Source organism: Phalaenopsis equestris, unplaced genomic scaffold (assembly GCF_001263595.1).
Source record: "Phalaenopsis equestris unplaced genomic scaffold, ASM126359v1 Scaffold000657, whole genome shotgun sequence".
Lineage (NCBI taxonomy): Eukaryota > Viridiplantae > Streptophyta > Magnoliopsida > Asparagales > Orchidaceae > Phalaenopsis > Phalaenopsis equestris.
The window spans coordinates 32,515-43,210 of NW_018165097.1; positions in this window are offsets into that span (position 1 = coordinate 32,515).

Below are 10,696 nucleotides of genomic sequence, written 5' to 3' on the forward strand. Positions count from 1 at the left end.
TTTCACCAACAAATAGACGACCAGACATAAGTTATTAACAAACTCTGGGAAATATGTTGCTCTGCTTAGCACAAGAAAATTCAAAATGGTGGGATGAGTTCTTAGGCCAGGTAGAATTTGCATACAACTCTATGCCAAATCGCGTTCTGCATGATGATGCCCTTTCAGTATTGTGTGCTCCAAAATTCTTAACCACACAAGATCTCACCGAAATAACAAAATATAGAAGTTTAGTAGCCACTGTAATTGTAAAAAAATGAAATGGTAATTTTATAGGATGTTTGATGTAAATTGGCTAGATCCAATGAGTAATATAAAAAAAAAGCTAATAAACATAAATGACATAAGATATTTAACCTTGTTTATTTAGTTAAGATGCATTTCCATAAAGAACTACTTGCCCTCAACATATATTTTAAATTGAGCCCAAGAAAATTTGGTATATTCTTAGTAAATAATCATATTAAAGATAATTATCGACACAAAATGTTATTTGGGGGATTGTTGAGTTGTTGATTGCCAGGATGGATACCCCAACACTCATTTTAATTTAATTTAATATATAATTTGGAAAAATAGTATTTTGGATTTTTGAAAATACAAAACCGGATCGATCTCATATTCCCAGTAGTTTAAATAAACGAGTATAATACCACAAATAATGTATTCATCCCGAAGGATAAACATACTACTTACTGATAAGGCTTGATTAAATAAACTAAAAATTGTATGACATCCATTAAGTCTGTGAAATCATTTGCTGCGAAATCATTTGTATTTTAAGCCGACAAGTTCTCCTATTTAATATGAAGGATTAAATAGAGTTTATATTAAGTTGGGTTTGGAAATGCTTCTTATAAGGGCAAGCCCCTATAGTTAATTACATCCTAAATAAACGAAGTCACCTAAAAAACATCTAGATAAAAATCTGAGGATACTACCTTCAAGGAGTTCAAAGGAATAGGAATAGGAATAGGAATTTTCAAGGAATTTTCAAGGAAATCGGACAAAGAGGTGTGAAAGGGGAATGACTCAAACTTAAGACATTTTGTGGAATCCGAAAGAAGAGAGACTAGGGGATGTTATAGATTCTAAGGAGAATCTTGGTAACTTCCCAAAACTATCCTACTGTTTGGCTTCAGTTTTAGAGAGAAGTTATTTAATGTTTCATCCTGCAAATTTTATTAATTAGGGTTTACAGTCGTGTAAAATGATTACACAAATAGCCTAAAAGATGTGAGAATTTAGATCGTAACGAACGACAACCTCAGAATCCTAAAGCGAGTTAGGGTTTATATTGTATAGCAGAGTTATACAATGACCTAAAAATAAGTTGAGGATTTATGTTGCATAAGCAAACAACCTCGAAGTCTTATAAATTGTTGTTTAATTCTAAGGAATGGTTTAGCTGGTGTGGAGAGGTCCAGATCCAAGGGATTTTGGCTAAGCATGGGTTTAAGTGTGTCATTAAAAGGGTTAAAAACCTTTTTAAATAGGCTTAAAAGTGGCTTGTCCTCCTGTCATTAATAGTTTGATGAGGTTGCAAGGCTCTCATGGCTCACCCAAGGCTTGGTAGTGGCTTCATGGTTTGCATGTGGCTTGGCTCTCTTGCATGAGGAAGGATTTTGGAATTATGGGGGTTTTTTGGTGAATTTTGGCATGATGCTTGATTTGGAATAATTTGATCATAGATTTAAAACTTAGGGAATGATTTTGATTGAATGGATGATGAGGGGAAATTTTCATGTGGGCTTTTAATTGAATTTAGGCTTTTGGAATTAAACATGGTGGGCTTGGGCTTTTAAAATTAGGGGTAAATTTAGGCTAAAACTTGGATCAATTGAATGTTGAGTTTGATGTAGGAATATGTTATGAAGGATTTGGAAGAATTTCAAGTGATTTTGAATTGAATTGAAAGGCCAATTTGGTGGATTTAGACATATAGTCAAGATTGGGGCTTTTTTATTTGAGTAAAATTGGGCTTGCGATTGGATCAAAATGGGCTTGAATTTTGTTTAAATTGGGATTGAGGGTACGAATTTTGGTTTGGAATTAAAATTAGACAAGATTAGGGTCAATTGGGCCAAGATTGAGGCTAATTTGAGGAAATTGGGCCCTTGACGACAAATTTGGGGCTTTTGGTTAAATTGGGTCAATATAAAAGTTAAAAATTGAAATTGGGAACATTTGGGGTGATTTTGGAATTTTTGAAAATTTTAGGTCATGAGGGGCATTTTGGTAATTTTTGACAATTTTGGGTATTTTGGAAATTTGGTGATTTTGGTAAATTTTGGCCAATTTAGGTAATGGTGAGTGGTTTGAGATGATTTTTGGGCAAATTTTGGTATTTTGGGTAATTTGTGATTTTTATTTTTTTGAAAAAATTAGGGTTGTAGGGGGTATTTTGGTAATTTAGTGACTTTGGGCTAGAATGGGGAAGTAAGCCATGAAGCCATGCCAAACCAATAGGAGCCATGTGAGGACTCGAGCCATATGAGGATTCATTTTAGATGTCATTTTGGATGCTCAATATGCTGGTTCTAACCCTCTTAGCCAAAGACTAGGGGTATAGGTTCATTCATATGAGCTTTCTAAAAGAAATCATAAGACCAAATCAAGGGGTTTTAGAGTTTGGGGTATGTAAGAAAATTTAGTGTGTGCAAGTCATCTCAACCAAAACTAGACCACCTAGGGTTAGTCCTAAGGTTTGACCATCCTATGGAAGACTCCCCTTGAGTTCCTCCATATTGATCACATCTACTAAGTGCTAGAGGTTAGAATGAATATGTGGAACTTCAAGTTGAGCAAAGAAGAGTGTAAAATTTCTAATGGTGAGGGTTCCTTTTCTAGTTTTCTAGGAATAATTTCTAGCTAGTTTTCTAGGAATAATCAACAGGAAAATCCTATGGCTAGACCCTAGACTACTAAAGAGGACAAAACTAGACATCAACAAAAAATGAGGTAAAAAATAACGCTTATATTATTAATGTATCCTCTCATACTATGTCTTCAACTTTCAATGTGTAATGTTTTTTTCTTATCACTCACCTGATGATGGTGCAATTCAACTCTCTTCATCTTAGAGTTCTCATGATGCCAGAGAAATGATGTCGAACATCATAACTAAGATTGGAAAGATCACAATAGACCATTACCACATCCTTTTTTTTGTTATATTTTCATTTCTCTTTTATATGATGAAATTCTTCTTTTATATAGAAATAAATTTGTTAGTCTCTAGGTGATTTGTGCTTACTATTTAGATAAAATAAAAATATTATTGTGTACTAGTAGATTTCCGATAGAATAAGAATTGAATGTCTTAACATTGTACAAATATTCATTCTATAAACAGATAAAAGAAAAGTAAGAGGAGGAGACTCCAATACATTTACATGGAAAAATCCTGTAATGGAAATAAATCACGAGCCCTACCTAATCAAAGCAATCTACTATGAAATCTTAAGTACATAGGTCCACTCTTTTCTTAAATTAGAGAAGATGAAATTACAAAGCTCATAGATGTACAATAAAATTTTAGCTATACTATTCATAATTATGCTATAATAATTGTGATTCTTGGTTATAATAGTAAAGTTGGTCATAAAATTTGTAGTTTGTTGCTTCAAAGGCAGTAGTTAGCCATAAAGGTAGTTTGTTGCAACAAAGGTGGTACTTGGCAATAATGTCTATAGTCATTGGCTACAATAATTGTAAGTGGCCACACAAGCCGTAGTTGAGAGCTGTAACAATAGTAAATGGCTAAAAAGACAATAGTTTGTTATTAAAAAGGTAGTAGTTGGCTATAAAAGTTGCAATTAGTGACTGCATTAGTGACAATTGACCACATAGATTGTAGTTGAAAGTTATAATTGTAAGTCACAAGGGTCGTTGCTGCAAATGCATTAGTCTACCATAAAAGTTATAGTTTGTGGATACAATAACAACAATTGGTTATATTGGTCATAGTTAGAAGTTATAACAGTAATAATTGGACACTGAAGTCGTAGATTATTACTACAAAGGCTATAGTTGGTCATATAGGTCGTAGTTGGAAGCATTAACAATAACATTTGGCCACAATGAACATAGTTGGTCATTACAGAGCCAATATTTTGTCATGTTGGTTGCAATAGTAGGAATTGGCTACAGAGGTAATAGTTTGAAGTTGTGATAGTAGTAGTCGACCACAAAAGTTGTAATCTAACTGCAAAAGGTTTATATAGTGGTCACCGACGGTTGGTGGTGTGCGGCGGCACGTAGTGATGGTGGGCGGCAGTCTACGATGGCCAACGAGCTGTGATAGATGGGCAAGGTGGATGGTGGCTGATGACTATGGAGGTCGGTGGTTCTCGTCGGGACTTCTCTAAAATATGCTATAGAATTTCACTTCTTTTTTTCCTCTCTCTTCTCTCAAGTGAAGAGAATAAGCATATTTATAGCCTTCTGAGGAGGGGCACTTTTGTCTTTTGGCACATAGTTTTTCTTATCACATGATCAGACAGTCCATTTTGATTCCTCATAATTATAAATGATTTTATAATGATTTGGATGCCACAATCACCTCAAAATGTAATGATTTTGGGCTCGTTGGATTCCATTCTTAGATACGCTCATTTTCACTATAAATATGTCAAATTTTGAGTTCATTTTACCACTCAATTGATTATTCAAAATTTCCAATTATATTTCAACAGTCTATTCTGAGCATGATCGGATTCGGATTGAACCAATTTGACATCATTGGATTCGTCTTGTCGATGCAGTTGGTTTGACTATAAACTTGCTGAAATTTTGGTGTAGAAGACCATGAATTCGAATTTGGTAGATCTTTTATAAAAAAAAAAAATACATCGTCGATCTTGTTTCATAAAATTTTGTTGATGACACATCAATAATATTATAGAGTAATATATATAGTTAGTTGTGAAAGGATGTCATGGATGATGGATACTTTACTTCTTTGAATACAATCGACCTTTTTTTTCCTCCTCGTTTATTTTATCAAGTTAGTTTGAGCATTTTGACGGTAGAAACAATGATGAAATACAGATGGAGCTCTCAATATATATATATATATATATTAAAAGGAATGGTCAGAGGTTATTATACGAGCTTCGGTCATCCCTCATGCGCCTAAGAATTCAAATCCCACACCTTACACTCCAGGGGAATCCATCCCTATATGTGTTAATTATTAGAGTACCACACCCTATACACAGAGGGATTCGAACCCATGATCTAATAGAACTTACGACTTTCAGAGATGTTGCTCTACCAACAAGCCACAGAACATGCACGCGCACACATACACACATAACAAAAAAAAAAATGATTGCCTTAAAATCTTGTCTTAAAAAGGAAGATTTATTTACATACCTCTCAATTCCTATTTATTTACATATCTAACATTTAAACATCATTTTTTATATAGATAAGATGGGTATATCTAATTTTTTTCTAAGTTAAAATAATAATATTTTTTACATGATATAAAAGATTTGGGTGGAATAAATCTAAAAAAAAAAGGAAAAAAGAAGTCATGATAGTTACTACATGAGAATTGGGAGGCATGCATCATTTTTCTCAGGGACAGAAGGTCAATTTATAAAATAAGATTATGAAAGATTTTATTTTATAAGAGACAAACTTGGTATTATTTTCCATTGTGTTGATTTTTTATGCGGTTAATTTTTTTTTCTCTTTTTGAGAGATAATTAACAAGAAACTTAATAAGTTTATCTTAAATTAAATTAATTTTTTTTTTTTTTTTTAATTCAGATTGGATGGACAGCCTTATTTGGCATTTTGAAGTCATAGAAGCTAGAATTTAAATTTTTATTATGAATGATATATATAAAATTTAATAATAAGTTAAATTTTTTAGATTTAACTTATAAATTGTATTGTATTTTAATTTGAATTTTTCTTTGTTTTATTATGTTTTAATTTAAATTTAACTTAGGGTGCGTTTAGGACAGCTTGTGCATTTTAGCTTTGGCCTGCAAGGTTCGACTCACGGGTGGCCTGCGGGGTTCGACCCGCGGCCTGCATTTAGTGTGAAAACCCAAACGCAGTTTCAGATAAGTTGGCGAAACACGCGAATCAAACTGTACGACGGTCGCCCGCACTTATAAGCTGCCCCAAACGGACTCTTAATTGATGAAGTGCATCTTCTAAAAACAACTAAATTGAAAAAACAACATTTCATAAGGTCTCAAAACGGTTAGGTTTTAATTTAAGTAAGGATTATATTAATTTTTTGGTCATTCAAATAAAAATTTCATTAAATTTTAATTTAAAAATAGAAAAATAATTTAAATTTTTTTAAACAAAAATGAAACTAAAATTTAAATTTTTTGGAAAAAATTTAAATTTTTTATTTTTTTAAGTTTTAATACAAATAAATTTAATGAATTTGAAATTTAGTTAAATATTAGTACTAAACTTAATTTAAGATTACCATTTTCTTTTTTTTTTCTTTTTTTTACTTTTTTCTCACATGAAGCAAAAAAAACATGGCCGCGACTTCCTCACCTCTTATATTATAAATTTATACAGGACTAATAACCAAATGAATCAAATAACATATAAAAGGAGGAGATATATATTCAAGGAAAATTTAGGATGACACGTATCAATAGTATCAATACAACCACACAGGGCTGTCAAAAAAGCTCGTTGTTCGTGAACAGTTCGTGATCGGCTCGTCTGGGAGTTCCTTTTCGATTCATTCGATAAACAAATGAGACGAACAAAAATAATATTTTTTCGTTTGATTTATAAAGGAACCAAACATGAACAGTCATTTGTTCGATTATGTTCGAATCGTTATTGTTCGAAATTTAAAATGATTTAAAATAATTATATATATATAAATTTATCATACTTTAAAAATAATTATATACTCTAAAAATTTATCATATTTTAAAAAATTAAATCCTATTAATTATAATCTGATATTCAGGTTTGCATCTTAGCTTATATTAAATTCTATCATTTCGTGTTTATCTTCATGTTCGTCTCTTAGCTTAAATTTTTTTATATTTCTTTTAGATTTATTTAGTTTCTTTGAGTGAAATATAGTTTTTGAAAATGAAATATCACATATTTCCTCTGGATCTAATTTTTTTTATGGATGAGATATGATATTATGGTTTTATTGTGAGTTGTGCTTTGGCTAGTTTGCATTTGTGTTGTGATTCATACATGTTTGAGCATTTGCTTCATATAGGTTTAAGCTTCTAAAAGATTTGGAACAATTCAAATAATACAAACAAATTTGTAAGATCTTGAACAATTCAAACAATTCGAACAATTTGAAGAATTCAAACATTTCAAACATTTCTTACATTTCAAACATATTTCAAACAAATTAAACCGAACACGAACACTAACTTCACGAACAATTTTAAACACGAGTCTATTTCAAACAAACTGAACACAAACACGAGCTCTGTTCGTTCGTGTTCGATTCGTTTACACCCCTACAACCACAACAATTTAAAGAAGACCGATCATTATTAAAACCACCTAAATTAATTGCTTAAGAAATGATAATATTAAAATATAACCAACAAGTTAAGCAAGTCTTAATCTAATGGGAATGATTACTTGCATAAGTTGCTTCATGGGAACTTCTTGAAGATACACAAATATCTTTTCCAGAGTTTAACCATGAGAGCAAATTTGTTTTCACCAAGGGAGTATTAATAGGAACACAAACTGAATACAGAGGAACAACACCAAAGGAAATAAAAACAGCCGTAACGAGCCGAATACGAGCGAGCCTCATTAAAAAATACAGTTGTTCGTGTCGGTTTGTTTATATTTCGAATAAAAAAAAGTGTTTGTGTTCGGCACGTTTGCTTAACGAGCCTAACACGAGCTGTTCACGAACAAAGAGTCATTTTGACAATTCTATTCATAGAATGTTAAAGATTTAGACGAGATTTTAATCTTATTATTTATATTAAAACATCATTTAAATATAATTTAACATAATTTTATTCTATTTTTTAATTAATAATTTTAATTAGTTATAATTCCTTGCGGCCTTGTAATCAATTAATTTTTTTAAAAAAAATACTACTCATAAATTATATATATGTATATATGCATATGTATTTTAATAATGTCGAGCCAAAACGAGCTGAATACGAACAAACAAATTTTTATTCATTTTCGGTTGTTCACATGTCGAACATAAAAAAATTCTTCATGTTCTGCTCGTTAACTTAGCGAATGAACATGCCAAACACGACCTGTTGACGAACAACAAACCGTTTCGACAACCCTAATTGTTACCCTCAAAATAATGGAGTCGCACCAAGATTTAGTTAGAATAAGAAAAGATCTTATTACTTCAATTAAAATAAAGGAAGATCTTGTAATGTTTGCTACAAAAAGATTAAGAAAAATATTGTAATATAAATAGATCAAGAATATGTTGTAATAAGAAATTGTACTAAATTTTTATATTTTTGTTATCATCAAATTAAATATATAGTTTAGATAATTGTGGCAGGATATTTTATATATGTCAATGTCCACCTTGCAATACTTTTGTCGTATAATGGTTCAAAGTGTAAATTTAACCCTTCAAGTTCTTATATTTTAGAAAGTAGTTGATTAAGTGGCACATGTAATGTTACATTATGTTAATCAAGTCGTTATGATATTTTTAAATAATATTTTTCAAAAATGACAATCGTGTATGCATTAGGAAAATCCTATTCTTGTGCTTTAATGTAAATAATATTAGCATATTAGGATAATTTGATTGACTGTTAGTTTTCTGCAGTATGAAAACAGTTGTACGACAGTTGTTTCTAGACAAATGATCATTCAGCCTCTGTGTAGTAATGATGTTTGTTATAGAACTGATATAGTCATATATTTGATACTTCAGAAGCAAAAATTCACACCAAAATAATACAAAAATAAGATATACTTCTTACTTAACAGTGACTACCAAAATTGCAAAAAAAAATAATAATAATAAATAAAAATAATACAAAAATAAGATATACTTCTTACTTAACAGCGACTATCAAAATTGCAAAAAAAAAATAATAATAATACATTATTTAAATCACTGGGATTTTTTTTTTCTTTCTTTGATTAAAATTATTTTTAAGTCAATTAAGGATCATAAATCAACAAGGAATTTCCTTAATAAAATTTTGGAAGATTTACATTCACACCAATTAATTTTTATTTATGTGCATATCTAACTGCAATACTTCAATTTTTACGTCTATGCCAACTTGCATGCAATTGAAAATGTATACATATTTTTTTAAAAGTTGAAATAGTGATATTTTTTTATGTGAAGTGAACGAATTGGATGGTATAAATGTAAATTTTTAAGTTTACGTGTTAGATATGTAAATATATTTAAATTGGTTGGTATGCATGTAAATGCCCCTAAATTTTTATATAAATTTTATGTGAATTTATTTTTTAGATTATTAACAAATTCATAATATTAAAAAATTTATAAGTGTTTTTTTTTTTTTTTTTTAGTTTTAAAGTAAAGTATATGATGATTTGAAGGATATTAGTTTTTTTTTTTTTTTTTTAGTTTTAAAGTAAAGTGTATGATGATTTGAAGGATATTAAAAAAAAAGATAAATTTAAATGAATAAGACAAACATTTGTATTTATATATTTCTCACCTAATATTTAATATTTGCACTTATAATACTTTCATAATTGATTTTCTAGATATTAATAATGATGATAAGGATTTTGAGTGTTCAATATGTAAATATAAAAATTTAAGCGTTAGATACCTAAATACATGAGACATGTGGCATCTTCCCAATTAAAAATATTTTGATGATAATAAAACTTGACATGTGCCATTTTCCCAATTAATTATGGAACTTAACTAGATTAGAATATCTTGATTAAAGTTTGACTAAGATAAAATTAATATAACAATAAATTTGAAATAATAATAATAAATATTTAAAAAAATACACGTTAAGTTTTTAAAATTATTAAATTTAAAGAAAAGTTAAATATTATCTAGAAAATAGTCTCCGTGCTGTAATTTTAAAATTATTAAATTTAATTAGAGCTTCATTCAACTGACGGGCCAAATCAACCCACAAGCTTGTTGAAACTACAAAACAATACATATTTTGTTGATTTTTTATTTTATTATAATTATATCTTAAAGTACAGAACAGCTGTCTAATAAAAACAAAATTTTAAAAAATATGTATTTATATCGTATACATTACAACTATCAGCACGAAATTTAAAGCATTTGAACGGCTCAAACTAAGGATACATCGCTTGGATTCTTACGAGGTAGGGACCGACCCGATTGACCATGTAGTTTCGTTTGAATCATCTGTCGGTCTGCTCCCGATTGATGATCTTATAATGTGTCGTTTCGTCTTAACTACCCTGAAGGAGTCAGCCCTTTGGTGGTTCAACGGTCTGTCGATCGAAACTGTCTCAAGTTAGTAAGACTTTTAGAGAGTCTTTGCTTTGCACTTTTGAAACTTGCAGAAGTCGAGGAAAGCTTCAAGCACCACGCTTGACCTAAAGCAAGGAAAAAACGAGAGTCTGTGAGCCTACATCACCCGCTTCCAATACGAGGTGCTCGAAGGTAGAGAACTAAAGCTTGATATAGCTGGAACAACTTTAAAATGAGGAGTCTGGAGTGAGCGGGTCAGGG